The sequence below is a fragment of the Staurois parvus genome, unplaced genomic scaffold, assembly GCF_062004578.1.
Source record: "Staurois parvus isolate SC_StPar_1 unplaced genomic scaffold, SC_StPar_1.0 ptg000174l, whole genome shotgun sequence".
In the NCBI taxonomy this organism is placed as follows: domain Eukaryota; kingdom Metazoa; phylum Chordata; class Amphibia; order Anura; family Ranidae; genus Staurois; species Staurois parvus.
This window is the reverse complement of record NW_028317970.1, coordinates 1,037,683-1,061,810: the sequence shown is the minus strand read 5'-3', so window position 1 is coordinate 1,061,810 and position 24,128 is coordinate 1,037,683. Positions and strand designations below refer to the sequence as shown.

The window sequence follows — 24,128 nt, the reverse complement described above, 5'->3', positions numbered from 1 at the left end:
GAGTATACCACGTCCACCGCCACCCCTCTGTCCAAGTATAACACGTCCACCGCCACCCCTCTGTCCAAGTATACCACATCCACCACCACCCCTCTGTCCAAGTATACCACGTCCACCGCAACCACTCTGTCCGAGTATACCATGTCCACAGCCACCCCTCTGTCAGAGTATGCCACGCCCACCACCAGCCCTCTGTCCATGTATGCCACGCCCACCACCAGCCCTCTGTCCGAGTATGCCATGTCCACCGCCAGCCCTCTGTCCAAGTATACCACCCCTCTGTCCAAGAATACTACACCCACCGCCGCCCCTCTGTCCAAGTATACCACGTCCACAGCCACCCCTCTGTCCGAGTATACCACGTCCACCGCCACCCCTCTGTCCAAGTATACCACGTTCACCGCCACCCCTCTGTCCAAGTATACCACATCCACCACCACCCCTCTGTCCAAGTATACCACGTCCACCGCAACCACTCTGTCCGAGTATACCATGTCCACAGCCACCCCTCTGTCCGAGTATGCCACGCCCACCACCAGCCCTCTGTCCATGTATGCCACGCCCACCACCAGCCCTCTGTCTGAGTATGCCACGCCCACCGCCAGCCCTCTGTCCAAGTATACCACATCCACCGCCACCCCTCTGTCCGAGTATACCATGTCCACAGCCATCCCTCTGTCCGAGTATGCCACACCCACCACCAGCCCTCTGTCCATGTGTTCCACGCCCACCACTAGCCCTCTGTCTGAGTATGCCACGCCCACCGCCAGCCCTCTGTCCGAGTATGCCACGCCCACCGCCAGCCCTCTGTCTGAGTATGCCACGCCCACCGCCAGCCCTCTGTCCGAGTATGCCATGCCCACCGCCACCCCTCTGTCCGAGTATGCCACGCCCACCGCCACCCCTCTGTCCAAGTATGCCACGTCCACCGCCACCCCTCTGTCCAAGGATTTGCTCACCTCCAATTTAACCTGTTTCTTGATGGTTTAATCCCAGCTCACCTCTACATGTTGTCTACAGTAAACATTTAAGCTTCCACTGATTACAGAATACTAATACTGTGAGTCCTGACCCCTTATACTATATAACTTGTACATTACATACTCCTGACCCCTGCACTATATACTCCATGTTGTACATTACATACTCCTGACCCCTGCACTATATACTCTATGTTGTACATTACATACTCCTGACCCCTGCACTATATACTCTATGTTGTACATTACATACTCCTGACCCCTGCACTATATACTCTATGTTGTACATTACATACACCTGACCCCTGCACTATATACTCTATGTTGTACATTACATACTCCTGACCCCTGCACTATATAGTCTATGTTGTACATTACATACTCCTGACCCCTGCACTATATACTCTATGTTGTACATTACATACTCCTGACCCCTGCTCTATATACTCTATGTTCTACATTACATACTCCTGACCCCTGCACTATATACTCTATGTTGTACATTACATACTCCTGACCCCTGCACTATATACTCTATGTTGTACATTACATATTCCTTACCCCTGCACTATATACTCTATGTTGTACATTACATCCTCCTGACCCCTGCACTATATACTCTGTTGTACATTACATACTCCTGACCCCTGCACTATATACTCTATGTTGAACATTACATACTCCTGACCCCTGCACTATATACTCTATGTTGTACATTACATACTCCTGACCCCTGCACTATATACTCTGTTGTACATTACATACTCCTGACCCCTGCACTATATACTCTATGTTGAACATTACATACTCCTGACCCCTGCACTATATACTCTGTGTTGTACATTCCATAGTCCTGACTTCTGCTCTCCCTCCTCCCCCCACTGCTATATATACACATAATATGGATTCTCTTTTGTTCCCCCCATTTCCTCCCAGCTGGACATTTTATATCGGATGATGTGATTGGAGCACAGACTTTTACATGGTGATAATAATGTGATAACATCCTCCAACTTTGGACCCTTAAACAGAAAGTGATAATGAGGGAGGAGTCAATACCCCAATGATGGTGGTCTTCAGGCTCAGTCCAGTCTTCATCTTGGTTGTTCTCCCCCCATCCTCACTCTCTGACCTCTGGTGGGGCTCAGCCCCGCTGTTCTTCATGACTAAATCATGGAGTAAATAAGGAAGTGCAGTACTTCTTGTGTTGGGAAGATGGCGATGAGTGATAGAGGGGGTGGGGACCCTCGTCCTATAATCCCCTCATCACTGTCCCTCCTATAAAAGACAGTTCTGGTTGTTTCCTCACTCTCTGACTAAGGTCCATGAATAAAGAAATGACCTGGTAGGAGATCAGAGGAGCCATTTCCTAGTTCCCTTGAGGGTGGAATTGTAAGCTCCTCAGAGCCCAAGCTGCCTGATGTGGGCGGAGTCCTGGTTTGGGGGAACCAATCAGCTCCTGTCTAGTAATCCTCTTTGTCTTTGTATTTTAGTCCATGGCCGGGAGATGAGGAAAACCTCCGAGGATTGTCTCACTTTGTCTCCAGACTGGAAAGTAGAAGATGAGGACATCACAGAGTATAGTCCAGGAGAAAACCCGGCTCCCTCCAATGTCCATCCGGCACCACCCAGTGTAGATGGACCATCGGATTCCTCCTATCCTGAGGAACCTCAGACTGTGCGGGACCGGGCCGGCCTTCCAACAGGGAAGCGATTCTCCTGTACTGAGTGCGGGAAGGGTTTCCATTATAAATCCCATTTTAATGTGCATAAAAGATCTCACACGGGGGAGAAGCCGTATTCCTGTCCTGAGTGCGGGAAATGTTTTTCAGAGAAGTCCAGTCTTTACAAACATCAGAGATCTCACACAGGGGAGAAGCCGTATTCCTGTTCTGAGTGCGGAAAATGTTTTTCAACAAAGTCCTATCTATACAGACATCAGAGATTTCACACGGGTGAGAAGCCGTATTCCTGTTCTGAGTGCGGGAAATGTTTTTCAGAGAAGTCCCATCTTTACAGACATCAGAGATCTCACACGGGGGAGAAGCCGTATTCTTGTCCTGAGTGCGGGAAATGTTTTTCAAGGAAGTCCCATCTTTACAGACATCAGAGATCTCACACGGAGGAGAAGGCATGTTCCTGTCCTGAGTGTGGGAAATGTTTTACAAGGAAGTCCAATCTTTACACACACCAGCGATCTCACACGGGGGAGAAGCCATATTCCTGTCCTGAGTGTGGGAAATATTTTTCAGGGAAGTACAGTCTTTACATACATCAGAGATCTCACACAGGTGAGAAGCCGTATTCCTGTCCTGAGTGCGGGAAATGTTTTTCAATGAATTCCCATCTTTACAGACATCAGAGGTCTCACATGGGCGAGAAGCCATATTCCTGTCCTGAGTGTGGGAAATTTTTTTCAGAGAAGTCCAGTCTTTACACACATCAGAGATCTCATACGGGGAAGAAGCCGTATTCCTGTCCTGAGTGTGGGAAATGTTTTTCAGAGAAGTCCAGTCTTTCCAAACATCAGAGATCTCACATGGGGGAGAAGCTACTTTCCTGTCCTGAGTGAAGGAAATGTTCCTCACTCAAGTACATTCTTCCTGTACATCAGGGTTCCCACACAACCCTGGAGGTGTATTAGTGCCTTGAGTGCGGGAAATGTCTTCTAGATGAATGTTGCTGGACATCCCAGCTCTCATGTGGGGAAGAAGCACACCCTGATATACACCTCAGATATACTCCATGGCTGATCTTCATCATGGAAGAAACAGTTGATAAGGAGATGAGAGGCCCCCAAAGACATGGATGAAGTGCAGTAAATGTCGGGGTGCAGAGTGGTCAGTAGATCCTGGAAATGAAGGACACAACTTCAGCCCTTCTTGGGTGTCGGAGTTGCGTTTCCTGATAATGATATAGCGGGTTACAGAGCTAGAAGCCGGGAGAGCCCAGATCTCGTTATCGGGGAACTTTACTCAGACAACAAGAACTTCTGAAGTTGATGTCCTTCATTTCAAGGCTCTACAGAACAGTGGGGACCCCGAAGTGTCGCTCTGTCTTCAGTCCATCCTTCTCCCATCCCCCAACAGGAAGGAAGGAGAACTCCGCCCCAAACTAGGGGGGAACTTTCCTCTCATTATTTCCCTTGGCTTCTGTGTGGGTTTGGGTGGTTGGAGGAGTGCGGCACGAGAGGCAACACAGCTTGTTGTTCTATGTCTACATATGGGGTCTGGGTAGAGGGGATCCACCGGAAAATATTTCTACTCTTTGATTTTGTGCAAATCGTTTCTGTTTTCACTTTGAAGGGCGATATTTTGTGTGGTTTGTAAAAGGGATTGGCCCAATAGATACCACCCCACTTAGAGAATAGATGAACTAATATGACCAGCATTCATTCAGCCATGTCACATGTTGGTCTTATTTTATTTCACACAGTGATTTCCTATGATCATTGGCTCCATCTAGTGGCCATAATGTATTGAACAGTTTTTGCTGAGTGAGGCATTTTGGAACCAATACCTCACTATGGCCACTAGTTGGAGCTACATTTATGAGCACAGTAGATATTAATGAACATACATTGAATAAAACCTCAGGATTAAACCAACCATTGATTTTAAACAAAAAAAAACCCTATTCATCCTTTAGGTGGCGCTAAGTATCATAGTAATTAGCTCCACCTACTATATGAAAGGGTTAATAGTTCACTCACTTTTGCTTTGTGCCTACTAACTGGTTTGTTGTACATACAAGATGTTCCCGTGGGATGTGAATGCTGGTATCTATGCACACATTTCTTGTTTATAGAGATCACAGAAGTCACTATCCTGTTGTATTTTTGTTATGACGCGCCATGGAGTAGTTTACTGAAATCTCTATTCTGTATTCTGATTGGTGCTTTATGGAAACCGCCTGAAATATGCCGCATTCTCATTTATTATTAAAGATTGATGAATAATAAAGAAGTCACATTTTGCATCACACATCCAGATGTCTGACTTGCATTATTCCCAAAGTACTTTGAACTGGATGTTTGTATGGAGGAGGAGGCCGGCATAAATTGATGTTCCTGACAGAAGTGGTGTCAGAAGTGGGATAGGATCGGCCATCGGAGGTAAGTGAGCATTTGTTGTCTTCCTTTGCCCTGATCGCCCCCTATCTCCACCAAGCCTCTGTGCTGCGGTAGCACGAGCAATTGTTCTCTGGAGCTTTGGGAGCTCGCGGGGTTAAACAGAACCTAGGTTGATGTATAAGAAATGTGTGTATGTCCTCCATACAATCATACAGAGTAGTGTGTTCAGTGATTATGTACGCTTGTAACCAGAGAAACTGTTCAGTAGATGTATTCTAAGTCTCTGTAGGACTGTGAGACGTCCCATCTACTCAGTGAGGAGATTTCCCCATTGACCTGGGATAGGTGAAAGCATGGTGACAGTCTGAAGGAGTCACAATAGGGGTGTACCTGTCCAGGTGATTTTCAGCCTTGAAGCACTTGTGCAGTTGAGAAGAATTTTGTCGGAGCTCTACGTGAGTTCAGTCCAGCTTCACCCGGCACAAAGAGTCATCACCGGGACAGAAACACATAGGCCAGCTCACATAATATTGCTTCTTTGCTTTGCAGTGATGATGGGAAACTCCCAAGGTAAGGGGAAGTACCCAGACCCTCCGGAGCCACCGTGTAAAGTATTAAGAGGAAGAAAACCTGTTAAAGAAATTTACTAAGGAAGACGGATCAGCTCTAGAAAAATCCCAACTACCAGCTAATGAGACATGTAAAGAGTATGTTGTCTGAGTGTCACCTTGGAATTGTGTTGTCCCATGAGTGGACAGTCTGGTGGGGTGGAGTTCAACCATGGGGAGTGCCAGTCCTTTTCCCAGAGATGGGTACAATGATTTTCACATGGATATGATAAAGGAGATATAGGTTTAGGAGACAAAACTGACTTTGCCTATTTTGGTCCAGATCCTGAGTGGGATATGAAATACAGTTATGTTCAAAATAATAGCAGTCAGACATCACTAACCGGATCAATCCCTGTTTTTGGTAGAAATTATATTTCTACATGGCAAATAATTTACTAGCAGGTGTAGTAGAGTAATAGAAATCCAACAGTCATGACATGCATGCTGCTGATTCTGTGTCATTGAATCTCTCATTGAAAGGGGCGTGTTCAAAATAATAGCAGTGTGGAGTTCTATTAGTGAGGTCATTCATTCTTTGAAAAACAGGTGGCAATTATTGCCCTTATTTAAGGAAGGAAGGCAGCAAATGTTGTACATGCTGGTTACAGTGCATTTCTCTCTGAAATTCTGAGGAAAATGGGTCGTTCCAGACATTGTTCAGAAGAACAGCATACCTTGATTAAAAAGTTGATTGGAAAGGGGAAAACATATAAAGAAGTGCAGAAAATGATAGGCTGCTCAGCTAAAATGATCGCAAATTCTTTAAAATGGCAACTAAAACCTGAAAGACGTGGAAGAAAGTGAAAAACTACCATTGGAATTGATAGAAGAATAGCCAAAATGGCGCGGACTCAGCCAACAATCAGCTCCAGGAAGATGAAAGAAGGTGTGACGTTCCCTGTGAGGACTGTTACAATTAGAAGACGCCGATGTGAAGCCAAGCTATCTGCAAGAAGTCCCCGCAAAGTCCCACTGTTGGGAAAAAGACGTGTGCTGAAGAGGTTACAATCTGCCAAAGAGCACATTGACTGGCCTAAAGAGAAATGGCGCAACATTTTGTGGACTGATGAAAGTAAGATTGTTCTTTTTGGGTCTAGTGGGCGGAGACAGTTTGTCAGACGACCCCCAAACACTGAATTCAAGCCACAGTACACTGTGAAGACCGTGAAGCATGGTAGTGCAAGCATCATGATATGGGGATGTTTCTCATACTACGGTGTTGGGCCTATTTATCGCATACCAGGGATCATGGATCAGTTTGAATCCATCAGAATACTTGAAGAGGTCATGCTGCCTTATGCTGAAGAGGAAATGCCCTTGAAATGGGTGTTCCAACAAGACAACAACCCCAAACACACCAGTAAATGTGCAACATCTTGGTTCCAGACCAACAAGATGGACGTTATGGAGTGGCCAGCCCAATCCCCGGATCTTCATCCAATAGAAAACTTGTGGGGTGACATCAAAAATGCCGTTTCTGAGGCCAAACCAAGAAATAGAGAAGAACTGTGGAATGTAGTCCAATCATCCTGGGCTGGAATGCCTGATCACAGGGGCCAGAAGTTGGGTGACTCCATGCAACACAGATGTACAGCAGTTCTCAGAAACAGTGCGACTACAACCAAATATTCATGAAGTCATTCAAAGGAAAGCAAAATCTTCAAACATTTCTCAGTTTATATAGTGAATGTTTGAGTTTGTAAAGAAGAATACAAACACTGCCATTTTTTTGAACCGTCTAATATTCACTTTTCTTCAATTTTTTTAGAGGAACAACACAAATTTGATGTATTTTACTTCATGTTGTGATTTGGAATAGAATGTGTCGTGTTCCCAATGCATTTGTGTGGATGGAAATAAAAGCTACTAGAAGGATTTTCAGCTTTATTCACTTTTTTCAACACACTGCTATTATTTTGAACACAACTGTATTCATTGTTAAACCATTTCATATAAAAAAAAATATATGTGGAAATGGAATATAGTAATATAAACCTGGATGACATAAGTAAGCAAGCATTCACTTCATGTAATACTAATAATAATACAAGTGACATTTTTGGATCAGATATTCCTGTCACATAATAATAACACCGTATACAATGTAAGGTATAATATGCACTCTTTCCAGAGGATCATGGGAAATAATCATTGTGACCAGTTCTTGTGTCCTTTGTTCAGTCTAGACATGGACTCATCCATTTATCTTACCACTTGGTGTCATGTCTAGTCTTCATCTTGTAGCCGTCTGATACCACCATACCTCCCCCCAGATTTATAACCTGGGAACATAAGCTGTAACCACCTTGGAATGCTCTTAGAATCTGTGTTCAGAAACCATGAAATAGAATATACAGAACAAAATGGCTTCCAGCATGTCCATGTAGAGATGATAAGTTCAGGCCTTCCTGTTTCATTCTGTGAGCCAGAACAGTTCCGACAACCTGGTGATCTACGATTGGCTCATAACCTTGTGTGGTGGTAACCTGTAGGCACCTGCTGATCTACGATTGGCTCATATCCCTGTGGGGTGGTAACCTGTAGGCACCTGTTGATCTACAATTGGCTTATAACCCTGTGGGGTGGTAACCTGTAGGCACCTGCTGATCTACAATTGGCTCATATCCCTGTGGGGTGGTAACCTGTAGGCACCTGCTGATCTACGATTGGCTCATATCCCTGTGGGGTGATAACCTGTAGGCACCTGCTGATCTACGATTGGCTCATATCCCTGTGGGGTGATAACCTGTAGGCACCTGCTGATCTACGATTGGCTCATATCCCTGTGTGGTGGTATCCTGTAGGCACCTGTTGATCTACAATTGGCTTATAACCCTGTGGGGCGATAACCTGTAGGCACCTGCTGATCTACGATTGGCTCATATCCCTGTGGGGTGGTAACCTGTAGGCACCTGCTGATCTATGATTGACTCATACCCCTGTGTATCCTGATCAGATGATGATTGCAGCACTCCCCATGTTGTTCATGTAATGGAGTGCACAGTGTGTTCCATCCAAGAAGGGCAGCAAGGTAGAAGCCGGCAATTACAGGCCAGTGAGTCTAACATCGGTGGTAGTCAAGTTAATGGAATCACTCCTGAAAGGAAGGATCATTGATCATCTGGAAACACACAACTTGCTGGATCCAAAGCAGCATGGCTTTACTGAGGGCAGACCATGGCAGACTCATCTGATTGGAATTTTTGATTATATTACTAATGATTTGGACCAGGGTGGTGCTGTGGACATAGAATATCTTGATTCAAGCAAAAGTTGGACAAGCTAGGACTTAGCCCTTGGGTGGTTCAGTGGATGTGCAGCTTGCTAAAGGAGAGATAGCAGAGTGTGGATGTAAATGGGGTTCACTCAGAACAGAGACCAGTCACTAGTGGTGTACCCCAAGGTTCTGTACTGGGTCCTGTTCTATGTAATCTAAATGTAAGTGATAGAACTAAAGGGTTGTTGGGTAAGGGGATGTCTCTTTGCTGATGACACAAAGGTGTGTAATAGGGAGGATATCCCTGGAGGTGTCTGTAACATGGAACAGGATTTGGCATTGCTGGAAGATTGTTAAAAAAGTGGAAATTGCAGTTCAATGTTTCTAAATGTAAAATAATGCACCTAGGGAAAAAGAATCCCTTGAGAGAGTACAACATTGGGGGTACAGTGTTGGCCAACACTACAGAGGAAAAGGATTTGGGGTACTTATTTTAGACATTTGCAAAATGAGCAAACAGCATGGCCAGGCAGTGGGGAAAGTGAATAGAATTCTAGGATGCATCACTAAAGGGGTCACCGGCAGCAGGAAGGAGGTCCTGATTCCTCTATATAGATCTTTATAACACTAGAGGGGTCACCGGGAGGAGGAAGGAGGTCCTCATTATTCTATATAGATCTTTATATCACTAGAGGGTCACCGGCAGGAGGAAGGAGGTCCCGATTCCTCTATATAGATCTTTATATCACTAGAGGGTCACCTGCAGGAGGAAGGAGGTCCTGATTCCTCTATATAGATCTTTATATCACTAGAGGGGTCACTGGCAGGAGGAAGGAGGTCACGATTCCTCTCTAGAGATCTTTATATCACTAGAGGGGTCACCGGCAGGAGGAAGGAGGTCATGATTCCTCTATATAGATCCTATCACTAGAGGGGTCACCGGCAGGAAGAAGGAGGTCCCGATTCCTCTATATAGATCTATATATCACTAGAGGGGTCACCAGTGGGAGGAAGGATGTCCCGATTCCTCTGTATAGATATTTATATCACTAGAGGGGTCACCGGCAGGAGGAAGGAGGTCCCGCTTCCTCTATATAGATCTTTATATCACTAGAGGGGTCACCGGCAGGAAGAAGAAGGTCCCGATTCCTCTATAGAGATCTTTATATCACTAGAGGGGTCCCCAGCAACCTCATGTAGAATACTGTGTCCAGTTCTGGAGACCTCACTTACTGTACATAAAGGTATTGATAAGATAGAACGAGTCCAGAGACGGGGAATAAAAATAGTGATATCAGGAGAGACTTCAGGATCTTAAATGTCCAAAAACCTTTAAATACAACAAAGGAGCGAAGAAGGTTCAGGAGGGCAAGATTTTCTATATGAAACCAAAATGAAGAACACGAGGACATGACCTCCAACTAACTGGAGGAAAGTTCACAACTAATCTCAGAAAGTATTATTTTACTGAAAGAGTAGTAGATGCTTGGAATACATTTCCAGTAGAGGTAGTGAGCCAGAGACAAATCACAGAGATCATCACAATATTACACAATGAATGGCTATGAATGAAAGCTATTCATTGTGTACAACTGTCATGTGATCACTGTGATTGGTCATAGCAATCACATGGTACTGGGCTGGCCTGGTACAATGATCTGTCATCTGGTGGACACAGCAGGTGACATATCAAGATACAGCAGAGCCACTAGACTTGGAGGACTTCATATGATGTCCACCCAGGATGGGAGAGATCCCGCTCAGCTGTCATTCTGCTATAGGCCTGGTGGGAAGCAGTTCATTACAGGGGACACTGTACAGGTTCTATATGTAGTCTGGAGGTCCCTGTGGAAGTCCATGTGTGGACATTTCTACCTATGATAAATGACAGGCTAAACCCACCTGGAGACTTTCTCCACACCTGGAGTGTGCTGAGTTCTTGGAGAACGTCTACACAGTGTTTCCAGATTGGCTTTATCACCCCAACGAGCTCGCTCCAGTTCATGGATGTCATCATTATGTTTGGAGGATCTCACCAGTCAGGAGCCTTTCCTGTCATCCTACATGTTCCCTTCTGAGGATTGTTCTATCCTTCCAAACAAATGTATGAAATCATGGATGAGTCCTCCTTCTATGTGATCTAGAAGATCTTCAATCACAATGTCTTTATGGATGAAGTGGATGGCCCAGTTTATATATTATTTATTGCTTTACAGCTTTATTCCCTCCAGGATTCATTCTTTATTTATAGAACCATTCAAGGAAGTGTTCTTACTGTGAGAGATCTCCACCACCATTCCTCTGTGACCATTACATCCTTGTCATTTATGTCTAACATCTTCATTATGAGTGGATTGGTATACTGTATATTTGTATGCTTTAGGATGTATTTCTGCATTTTTTTTACCCAAAAATATCTGTTTTGGAGGTTTCTGTTTTATTATGTATACCTTTGTTTTATCTTGTGTTCTGTGTCTTTAAGATTTTTCTATCTGTAGTAAAATATATTATTTAAACAGTTTGTTGCATAAGAGTTAGGTTTATTTTCTCTTACTTTTTTAGTTCTTTTTGAACTTCCCTGATATCTCTGTAAGGTAGATACAATGCTGGAATGGTTTCTAGGGGATGGTTCTCGGGGCTGCAGTTCCTCTGAACTCCACAAGATGGTGATCTCATATCTCCCCAGACAGGAGGTCTCTATGGAATACAGACAGGAGGTCTCTATGGAATACAGACAGGAAGTGATGTCAGGTACATATAGGAAGTGATGTCAGGTACAGACAGGAAGTGATGTCAGGTAAAGACAGGCCATTCGGAGAGGTGAGCGGGGAGGAAGCAGAGAGGAGACATCACTGGACGTGGCAGAAGAGGAGATAATAAGATGTTATTTCCTATTTACACCCAGTTACCCCCCATCATGTCCATCCTCTTATTATTATTATTATTACTACGAGTTTATATAGCGCCAAAGGGTTAGCTCAGCGCTGTACAATAGACTCTTCCTCCATAGTCACGTCCATCCTCTTCCTCCATAGTCATGTCCGTCCTCTTCCTCCATAGTCACGTCCGTCCTCTTCCTCCATGGTCATGTCTGTCCTCTTCCTCCATAGTCATGTCCGTCCTCTTCCTCCATAGTCATGTCCGTCCTCTTCCTCCATAGTCACTGTGACGTCTTTTATCTCCAGCAGATGATGATACACACATATATAGTGTGGGAACCCAGATGAACCCCTTCAGGGGCAGAACATTCCCCCACTTCCGGGGCCGGAACATTCTCCTCATTGTGGAGATAAATTCTAGTAATATGGTCCTCTAAACAAACAGCACTGACAATAAATAGACAAGACAAGGACCATCCTGACCATACATGGCCTACAAAGGGCAATGATGACACTACACAGGCAGCCAATGGGCAATCATTACACTATGCAGCCAACACAATGATGGAGTGCCGGGGTCAGGAGTATGGAGCATAGAGCCCCTTACATTGCTGCTCAGGAGGAAGGAAACATTCCTTTGTAACAGAAAATGTATATAAATCTGAGGCTCTTTTAGGAATGTCCGGGGCTTTCAAAAATGAAAGGGGCTTTATAGCGACTAAAACATTTAATATGTGTAACATTGTTCTGTTTATCTCCTCCTCCCCTCCCCCGCCTGTCTCCAGCACTGCACCCGGGGACTAGCAGGGAGGGGAGAGATCTTGTAGTGTAATGAAAACCGATTGGCTGCTCCTCAGGAAAGGGGAGTGTCCGGCTTATCCTTTCTCCCTTTCAGTCCCAGAGCCATTTTTGCACATGTTTAAAAAATCATTGTAGGCCCGAAGTTGACACAAAACCCCCAAAATATCAATTTTCTGAAAGTAGAGATCCTAGAGAATAAAATAGTGGCAGTTCTAATTTTTGATGTGACAAAATATTATCGCAAAGTCTAGGAAATGCAAAATTTCAGTAAAAAATACACTTAAGTTAATTTCAGGGCACAAAAAAGCAATAAATGACCCATTTATGTGTAAAAATATAAAAGCCGAGGTTGCAGCGAGTAAATAGATATCCAACATGTCAAACCTTAAGTTGTGTGTGCTGAAATGGTGACAACCTTTAGTCCCCGGTATTATCTATAGGGGACACATTTATAGCCCCTTCTAGGTCATCAGTATGGAGTACGGAGGAGGTCTGCTCCTAGAATTTAATGGTGTGAACCTCCTGCGCTCCTAACTCAATACTGATGACATAAAAAACTCCTAATAAGAGGAAGCTGCTACCATCTATCATATACCTTATGACAGGGAAACAACCAAAAACACAATAAATTGATGCAGCGCTACCTAATATATAAATAATAAGTGAATAGAAATACTGAATATACAAACATATACTAATGAGTGATAATCATAGAATTATATACAGTCAAACCAATACATGTGTAGAAGTGACGGGATCCTCTAGGGATCCAATGAAAGTGAATACAGATCCACTAGGGGATCTAATGTGATATCAATAGCATGAAGTGTATTCACACATACAGAAAAAATAATGATGTGTACGTGAAGTGATCCACTTCATGGATCTAACAGTGATAATCAGATAAGTGATCATTTCAACCAATAGGTGAGAACATAAAACCTGTCCAAATGGGACTCTATAATGAGCACTGTCACTAACAGACTGAGGACTGGAGGAACCACACAGATGTCAAGGAAAAACATCCTTAATTGGATGTGAGCAGTCACTCCCCCACAAATAAAAAAACAACAAACGCACATAAAAAAACTAGTGACAAAAAAACAGTGGAAAAAAATATATACCACGTGACAGAAAAAACAAAAAATGTGAGTGAGAATTTGTGAATCGGGATCTGTTTTTTACTCAATTAAAGAGGTATTACTCTATGGGAGATTGTGTTTATGTCTTTTAATGGGTAATTGCCCATACTCACCCTTGTCTCTATTAATGAAACAGACCTGACCGGAGAGGTGAGGAGGATTCTGGGAGGTCACATGACACCACTCTTGTCTCTATTAATAAAACACAGACCTGACCAGAGAGGTGAGGAGGATTCTGGGAGTTCACATGACATCACTCGTATCCCTTAATAAAACACAGACCTGACTGGAGAGGTGGGGAGGATTCTGGGAGGTCACATGACATCACTCATCTCTATTAATAAAACCCAGACCTGACCGGAGAGGTGAGGAGGATTCTGGGAGGTCACATGACATCACTCTCATCTCTATTAATAAAACACAGACCTGACCGGAGAGGTGAGGAGGATTCTGGGAGGTCACATGACATCACTCTTATCTCTATTAATAAAACACAGACCTGACCGGAGAGGTGAGGAGGATTCTGGGAGTCTAACATGATATTCCTATTGGTTCCTCAATACAGAGATTTCCTCTTCTGAAGTCAGGTGATCATATGACCATCACAGTGCCTCCATGTGACTCCCTAAACCCTGAGAGACACAACATGCAGAAGATTCTAGAAGTCACCAAGAAGATGATGGAGCTGCTGACAGGAGAGGTGAGCGGTGCCGGGAATTCTGGGAAATTCTCCAATCACTGATAGTATCATTAGGATCTGTACATTATCTGCATTGTTACCATTGATGTCATTTTTATTATATATTCAGAGTGGAAACCTGAGAGATCCTAAAGTTGAGGTTAAAGAAGAGATAAAAGAGGAGGAGGATGAGGATGGGGGGATGGAGGAGTCAGAGCTTCTAAAAGAACACAAAGATCTGTACCAGGACACCATGGTGGAGTCATCCAGCTACAGGAACCCACCAGAGAGATGTCCCCGTCCTCTGTATTCCCGGGATTCCACACAGGAAGGTCACACCATCCCTCACCATTACAAGGTTGGTGGGGTGGGGCAGAGCTTATAAAAAATAGACTCATGGAGACAATGTGTGGATTTTGTGTGTGATGTCACAATCATAAATCTTACATTTTACAGATGATATTCTCTCTCATTTCCTTGATTTAGAGTGGAGATCCAATCGATATAGAATTTGAGGTGAAAGCAGAAGAAGAAGAGGCGTATGTGAGGGATGATCAGCAGTCTATGGAGGAGGATGGAATAACGGGGACATTTATAGAGGAGGACACTCCTACAGAGATCAGCACAGGTGGGTCATGAACACTAAATCCATTCCTCCACCCATACTGCTCACTGATTGGTCCAGAGTAGGGCGGGGACTGGGTGATATCAGCCTGTAATCCCCTGGTCACTTTCCTGAGCTGTGTTCCCAATCCTGCACATTAGATATTTTTCTTTCTGAGACTGTATTTATGTACATTATGTAGATTCAAGTTGCTAGCAAAATGTTGATTTTCATCATAAGTGAAATATATCATTTATATTTCATTTTACATTCCCCTGACCCCTGCACTACACACTTTATGCTGTGCATTACATAATTCTGATACTATATAGACCTAACTGTTATTCTCTTTTGTTCCCCCCATTTCCTCCCAGCTGGACATTTTATATCGGATGATGTGATTGGAGCACAGACTTTTACATGGTGATAATAATGTGATAACATCCTCCAACTTTGGACCCTTAAACAGAAAGTGATAATGAGGGAGGAGTCAATACCCCAATGATGATGAAAAAAAACTCCTGCGCTCAATGGAACACCTATTAATAAGCAGCACACACTCACCTCAACCACAAGGAAAGAACATAAAAATACAAAAAAATACAAAAAATAGTGCAGCGCTAACAACCTATACTAAAATACAAATGAGATAAATGGAAATATCACATATAGAATGCACAATAAATATTCAGTGTTAGGTGCTCATAAAATGAATACTATGTTCAGCAGTCCATCAATGCCAATAATGGTGAAAAATCACAGCAAAACTCCGTGAGGTGATCACAGTGCCACACAGTGTGCGGTCAATCCACAGATGGCCAAGATGGCCCCTCACCTCCTTGATGTGACCCACTGGGCCAAACAGCTATGTAGGTGACCTTATACACCCAATAAGGTATCATCAAAGGATGGAACGTATGGACAGATCCCTCCAATATCTTCTCCTATCTCCTAGGTACTCGATTCCAGTAAGTCACTTACTCTGAGGAAGTCACGTGGATCGTGACGTAAACGCGTTAAGGTACGCACTTTCTTAGCATGAGAACCATGGAAACACACCCATGATATGGGAAAAAGCTGATCTTTGTCATTTTACATGTGAGTGGGCATTTTATTTATATTCATGTTATTATTAAAACTGGATTACACTATGGAGAATCTTCTTTGTTTTTAATGGTATCTTAAACGGTTTTGTGGAATCAAGTACCTAGGAGATAGGAGAAGATATTGGAGGGATCTGTCCATACGTTCCATCCTTTGATGATACCTTATTGGGTGTATAAGGTCACCTACATAGTTGTTTGGCCCAGTGGGTCGCATCAAGGAGGTGAGGGGCCATCTTGGCCATCTGTGGATTGACCGCACACTGAGTGGCACTGTGATCACCTCACTGAGTTTTGCTGTGATTTTTCACCATCATTGGCATTGATGGACTGCTGAACATAGTATTCATTTTATGAGCACCTAACACTGAATATTTATTGTGCATTCTATATGTGATATTTCCATTTATCTCATTTGTATTTTAGTATAGGTTGTTAGCGCTGCACTATTTTTTAATAGCCCAATGATGGTGGTCTTCAGGATCAGTCCAGTCTTCATCTTGGTTGTTCTCCCCCCATCCTCACTCTCTGACCTCTGGTGGGGCTCAGCCCCGCTGTTCTTCATGACTAAATCATGGAGTAAATAAGGAAGTGCAGTACTTCTTGTGTTGGGAAGATGACGATGAGTGATAGAGGGGGTGGGGACCCTCGTCCTATATTATTATTATTATTATACAGTATTTATAAAGCGCCAATAGTTCGCTCAGCGCTGTACATTACAAAGGGGGACAGAACATGTGACAGAACAATACCAATACAATGCAAAACATGAGGGGATCGAGGGCCCTGCTCTTTCAAGCTTACAATCTAGGAGGGAGGGGATGGTGGCACAGGAGGAGATAGCTGTGGGGGGATGGAGTGGTAGGAGAGTGGAGGAGGTCCGCAAGTTAGCAGAGGGTGGGGTAGGCTTCCCTGAAGAGATGGGTTTTCAGGGTGCGCCTAAAGGAGAGGAGAGTAGGTGATAATCTGATGGGTTGGGGCAGGGAGTTCCAGAGGATGGGTGACACCCTGGAGAAGTCCTGGAGGTGGGCATGGGAGGAGGAGACCAGGGAACTAGAGAGAAGGAGGTCTTGTGAGGAGCGGAGTGTGCGTGTTGGGTGGTACTTGGATATTAGGTCAGTGATGTAGTTTGGGGCAGTATGGTGGACAGCTTTGTACGTCAGTGTTAGGATTTTGAATTTGATCCGTTGCGCAATCGGAAGCCAGTGGAGGGATTGGCAGAGGGGGGTGGCGGAGACAGAGCGGTTGGAAAGGTGAATGAGTCTGGCAGCCGTATTCAGGATGGACTGAAGCGGGGATAGCCAGCGGCGAGGCAGGCCAGTGAGGAGGGAGTTGCAGTAGTCGAGTCGTGATATGATGAGGGAGTGGATGAGCTGTTTAGTGGTTTCTGGGGTTAGGAACGTGCGGATTTTGGCGATGTTGCGGAGGTGGAGTCTGCATGTTGCGGAGGTGGAGTCTGCACGAGTTTGTTAAAGATTGGACTTGGGGTTAAAAGGATAGGTTGGAGTCCAGAATGACACCAAGTACTCTGGCCTGCGGGGCGGGTTTGATGGTAGCGTTGTTGGATGTGACGGAGAAATCAATGGGGGGTGGTGTCTGGGCTGGGGGGAAGACAAGAAACTCGGTTTTGGAGAGGTTCAGTTTAAGGAAGTGGAACGACATCCAGTCAGATATGTCGCTCAGTAGGTGTGTGATTCGGGCAGAGACCAAGGGGGTGAGGTGGGGGGTTGAGAGATAGATTTGTGTGTCATCGGCATAGAGGTGGTAGTTGAAGCCGTGAGAGTGTATGAGTTGGCCAAGGGAGGAGGTGTAGATGGAGAAGAGAAGGGGCCTAAGGACGGAGCCTTGAGGGACCCCAACAGAGAGGGGGAGTGAGGGGGAGGTGGTAGCATTATAGGTAACGCTGAAGGAGCGTTGTGACAGGTAGGATGAGAGCCAGGAGAGAGCAGAATCTCTGAGGCCGAGGGAGTGTAGTTTTTTGAGGAGGAGGGGGTGGTCGACTGTGTCGAAGGCCGCAGAGAGGTCAAGGAGTAGGAGCACTGAATAGTGGCCATTAGCTTTGGTGGTTAGCAGGTCGTTGGAGAGTTTGAGTAAGGCAGTTTCGGTGGAGTGTAGGGGACTGAAGCCGGACTGTAGGGGATCGAGGAGGTTGTTGTCATTGAGGTGAGAGCATAGGCGGGTGTAGACTAGGCGCTCGAGGAGTTTAGATGTAAATGGGAGCAGGGAGATGGGTCTGAGGTTGATCGGGTCATTGGGGTCCAGGGAGGGCTTTTTAAGTATGGGGGTGATGTGTGCATGTTTCAGAGGGGAGGGGAAAGTGCCTGAGGAGAGGGAGAGATTGAAGATGTGGGTGAGGGAGCGTAGGATGGAGGAGGAGGGAGGTCGTAGGAGTTGTGAGGGGATAGGGTCGAGGGGGCAGGTGGTGAGGTGGGCATCAGAGAGGATCTTGGAGACTTCCTCGATGGTAGTAAGGTCAAAGGTGCGGAGTGTTGGGGGAGCTTCAGTATGAGGAATGTAGGGTGGGGTGGAAGAGGAGGTCAGAGCAGTGGTGGGGCCGTGGGAGAGGGGTGATGAGGGGGTAGCTGAGTGAGGGTGAAGGGGGTTGGAGAGAGTTTGAGCAGCGACGAAGTCCCTGCGGGTTATGTCGAGGGGGAGGGGGGATAAGAGGGTAGCTGTGTGAGAGGGAACGGGTTGAGAGGGTGTGTGAGTTGCGGCAATGTCCTTGCGAATTGTGTCAATCTTGTTTTTGAAGTGATTGGCAATCTCAAGGGCAGTGAGTGGGGTGCTGGGTGGAGGTGGGGGTGGAGAGAGTAGAGAGTTGAAGGCAGAGAAGAGTCGGCGGGGATTGGAGGAGAGGGCCTTGATGAGGGTCAGGAAGTAGGCTTGTTTGGCAGCATGGAGGGAGGAGGTGTAGGTGCGGAAGGCAGATTTGTAGCGGGTGAAGGCTTGTTGGGATTTGGTTTTGCGCCATAGTCGCTCCAGGGCACGACTGTGTCGTTTGAGGGTTTTGGTGTGATCAGTCTGCCAGGGCTGGAGCGGTCGGGGTCTGATGTTGCGTGTGGTTAAAGGCGCTAGTGAGTCAAGGGCTGTTGAGAGCGCATTGTTGTAGGCGGTCAAAGCCAAGTCGGGGCAGGACAGGGGGAGGATGCGGTCGTAGAGTTGATCAGCTGCAGAGTGGAGGGGGGCAGGGTTAAGGTTGCGGAGGTTACGGCTGGTAGTAGTGACATTTGGAGGGGTAGGCGTTGGAGGACGAGGAGATAGAGAAGGTGATCAGGTTGTGGTCAGAGAGAGGGAAGGGGGTGTTAGTGAGGTTGTGGGGAGCGCAGCGGTTGGAGAAGACAAGATCAAGGATATTACTGTCGGAGTGGGTGGTGGATTGTATGCACTGTGCAAGTGCAAAGGAGGAGGTTAAGTGGAGGAGACGGGCTGTGTCTGGGTTGTCGAGGTTGACAGGGATGTTGAAATCCCCAAGGATGATGGTGGGTAGCTCAGAGGAGAGGAAGAAGGGTAGCCAGGAGGAGAAGTCATCCAGGAAGCGGGGTATGGATCCAGGAGGCCGGTATATCACAGCAATCGTCAGGGGGGTTGGGGAGAATAGTCGGACGCAGTGGGCCTCGAAGGAGGAGAAGGATAGGGAGGGGGGGTTTGGGAGGACTCGGAAGGTGCTCTGCGGTGACTGGAGCAGACCAACCCCACCACCTTTACGACCGTCAGGTCTGGGTGAGTGGGTCCAGGTGAGACCTCCATAGGAGAGTGCAGCAGGGGAGGTGGAGTCAGTGGCCTGGATCCAGGTTTCTGTGATCGCTAGGAGGTTGAGGGAGCGGAAAACAAAGAGGTCGTGGATGGCGGTAAGCTTGTTGCACACCGAACGGGCGTTCAGGAGTGCACATGAAAACGGGGGGGAGATTTTAGGGAGCAGGGGGACAGATACTAAGTTGCGGGGGTTGCAGTAGGACGTGGAGGCGGGAGGGTGTTGTGCGGGTGAGGGAGGTGGTGGAGGGCCAGGATTCGGGGAGATGTCCCCCGCGGCTAGGAGGAGGAGAAGGGTGAGAAAGGTGGCATGGGAGCGGGATGTGCAGGAGCGTGAGAAACCACTAGTGGAGGTGTTCGGGTCAGTGGGAGAGTGGAGTAATAGGAGGAAGTGGTGGGTGCCGTAGGGGGGAGAAGGAAGCAGTGAGGACACAATATACAATTGTTTGGGAGGAGCAGAGGGATATAGTGAATGGATTTTGGGAACGGAGGAGAGGAAAATGATCCCCTCATCACTTTCCCTCCTATAAAAGACAGTTCTGGTTGTTTCCTCACTCTCTGACTAAAGTCCATGAATAAAGAAATGACCTGGTAGGAGATCAGAGGAGCCATTTCCTAGTTCCCTTGAGGGTGGAATTGTAAGCTCCTCAGAGACCAAGCTGCCTGATGTGGGCGGAGTCCTGGTTTGGGGGAACCAATCAGCTCCTGTCTAGTAATCCTCTTTGTCTTTGTATTTTAGTCCATGGCCGGGAGATGAGGAAAACCTCCGAGGATTGTCTCACTTTTTCTCCAGACTGGAAAGTAGAAGATGAGGACATCACACAGTATAGTCCAGGAGAAAACCCGGCTCCCTCCAATGTCCATCCGGCACCACCCAGTGTAGATGGACCATCAGATTCCTCGTATCCTGAGGAACCTCAGACCGTGCGGGACCGGGCCAGCCTTCCAACAGGGAAGAGGTTCTCCTGTACTGAGTGCGGGAAGGGTTTTCCTTCTAAATCCCATCTTAATGTGCATAAAAGATCTCACACGGGAGAGAAGCCGTATTCCTGTCATGAGTGCGGGAAATGTTTTTCACAGAAGTCCCATCTTTACATACATCAGAGATCTCACACGGGGGAGAAGCCGTATTCCTGTACTGAGTGTGGGAAATGTTTTTCACAGAAGTCTCATCTTTACACACATCAGATATCTCACACAGGAGAAAAGCCGTATTCCTGTCCGATGTGTGGGAAATGTTTTTCACAGAAGACCAGATTTTACTCACATCAGAGATCTCACACAGGGGAGAAGCCGTATTTCTGTCCTGAGTGTGGAAAATGTTTTTCATGGAAGTCCAGTCTTTCCAAACATCAGAGATGTCACACAGGAGAGAAGCCGTATTCTTGTCCTGTGTGCGGGAAATGTTTTTTAGATAAGTCTGGTCTTTACAAACATCAGAGATCTCACACAGGAGAGAAGCCATATTTTTGTTCAGAGTGTGGGAAATGTTTTTCAGACAAGTTCAGTATTCAGAAACATCAGAGATCTCACACAGGGGAGAAGCCATATTCCTGTCTTGAGTGCGGAAAATGTTTTTCAGACAAGTCCTGTCTTAACAAACATCAGAGATCTCACACAGGGGAGAAGCTGTATTCCTGTCCAGAGTGAGGGAAATGTTTTTCACAGAATTCCAGTCTTTGCAAACATCAGAGATCTCACACAGGAGAGAAGCCATATTCCTGTCTAGAGTGTGGGAAATGTTTTTCAGACAAGTCCAGTCTTCACACGCATCAGAGATCTCACACAGGGGAGAAGCCATATTTCTGTCTTGAGTGTGGGAAATGTTTTTCATGGAAGTCCACTCTTTCCAAACATCAGAGATGTCACACAGGGGAGAAGCCGTATTCCTGTCCTGAGTGCGGGAAATGTTTTTTAGATAAGTCCAGTCTTCACAAACATCAGATATCACATACAGGTGAGAAGCCGTATTCCTGTCCATAGTGTGGAAAATGTTTTTTACGGAATTCCAATCTTTCCAAGCATCAGAGATGTCACACAGGTGTGAAGCCGTATTCCTGTCCTGAGTGTGGGAAATGTTTTTCAGACAAATTCAGTGTTCACAGACATCAGAAATCTCACACAGGGGAGAAGCCGTATTCCTGTCCTGAGTGCGGGAAATGTTTTTCAGACAAGTCCAGTCTTCACAAACATCAGATATATCACACAGGGGAGAAGCCGTATTCCTGTCCAGAGTGCGGTAAATGTTTTTTACAGAATTCCAGTCTTTGCAAACATCAGAGATCTCACACAGGAGAGAAGCTGTATTCCTGTCCAGAGTGTGGGAAATGTTTTTCAGACAAGTCCAATCTTCACACACATCAGAGATCTCACACAGGGGAGAAGCCATATTTCTGTCCTGAGTGCGGGAAATGTTTTTCACAGAAGTCCCATCTTTCCAAACATCAGAGATCTCATGCAGGGGAGAAGCCACTTTCCTGTCCTGAGTGAGGGAAATGTTCCTCACTGAAGTCCTGTCTTCCTGTACATCAGGGGTCCCACACAACCCTGGAGGTGTATTAGTACCTTGAGTGCGGGAAATGTCTTCTAGATGAATGTTGCTGGACATCCCAGCTCTCATGTGGGGAAGAAGCACACCCTGATATACACCTCAGATATACTCCATGGCTGATCTTCATCATGGAAGAAACAGTTCATAAGGAGATCAGAGGTCACCAAAGACATGGATGAAGTGTGGGACCGGGTTGGTCATTGATGGCAGGAGAAGAATAAAAATGGAGTCCTGCCCTTTCATTGGCTGAGTACATTTTGTGGTGGGAGATTTCACAAACACTTGGAGGTCTTGTCACACGTCTCTCTAACACAGGTAGTCGGACGCTATATCTGGCTTCTGTGGTCCTTACCTATAGCAGCCCCTTTCCCATAAGGTAGGCAGGCCTACTGGTACTCGGTGCCCCCAGGACTGATACACAATGCTATAGTGCCTGGCTACCACACCAGGGCAGGTGCAAACTGAGCACAGCAACAGGTACTTGTGATTGGCAGACAGGCAGAATGGTTCAATGACAGTCCAGGTACAAGGTGAGTTCATCTCCCGAAATGCATCAGTTTTCCCAACCAGGCAGTATTTGGGACAGGACTCCATTGTCCGGGACTGAAGATCTGGCTCTATGTCTGTTTTTATGGTCGGCTTGCGAGATTCTATTTGTGATCTTTTAATAAATTTAATATTACGGTAATGCACCCTCTTGTGTGTTGTCTTTGACAGTTCCCAGATTCCCCCATCTGTGGAGGGCTGAACCCCATCAAGTGACAGATACCGTGTGGAATTGTGACGCACCAAGATTTGAGCGCTGTTGTGTTTGGCAACATTTGATTGACAAGGCAGGCAATATTCAGAGTAATCAGGGTCCAATCCCTGGTCCAAAGACAGGCAGAGTTCAGAGAGTAATTGATATCTGATCCAAGGTCATAAACAGAGGAATCCAAACAGCAGAGCAGGACAGACAGACAGGGAGCTTAAACACGTATTACACACACTATCACCCACGGACCCTTAAATGCATGCTGGGCATCCGGCACAGGACCATCAGGCTGGGCATAGGACAAAGGACCATCAAGCTGGGCTTCCGGCAAAGGAGTATCATGCTGGGCAATGGTCAGGGGATCAGCAAAGTCAGGTTGGTTAGCAGGCAGAGAGTTTATGGAGCCAAACTGGACAGCAGAGAACCTGTAACATCAGGTTAGATAGCAGGTGACATGGTACTGAATGCAGGCTGGATGCAGTGTGGCCTGAAGAAAAAGTTGCGGGCCCCAAATGGCTGAATGAGGCGGTTTATCCAAAGGCTGGATGGAAATTCTTAGACAGGTTTAAGTAGATGTAGTTGCAGTAGGGTGAGGCCCGGTTACTGAAAGCCCCAAAAATGCGGTTCGGTGTCACGTACCCGATGGGAGACTGAAATGACGAGGTCGACCTCACTTGTGTCACTAGTCCTGACCCCGCTGGAGTAGGAACAGAGGGTGTCTAGGACCCAGGGGAACAAGAGTGCCAGTAGTTGTTTGCAGCTCTTGCTGAAGAATATCTTGAAAGGCTGATGATCCTCTGATTTTGGCACAGTAGTAGTAGGCAGAGCGGGTCCTGTAGATTGCCAGGCGTGCACCTGAGCAAGGCAGGTAGTGAGGACAAGACATAGGAGCAATGTCATGGAATAGCCAGGGTCGTCAACAGTCGGGCAGCGCGGTACAGAATCAGAAGGAAAAGCCAAGGTCAGGAGCAGAGCCGAAGTCAGG

General features: G+C 46.1%; 1 pseudogene; it reads left to right on the top strand.

The window, feature by feature from the left end:
• The first annotated feature begins 714 nt into the window (after positions 1-714).
• The window catches only part of LOC149462480 (uncharacterized), a 41,548-nt pseudogene continuing 18,134 nt past the window's right edge, over positions 715-24,128 (top strand).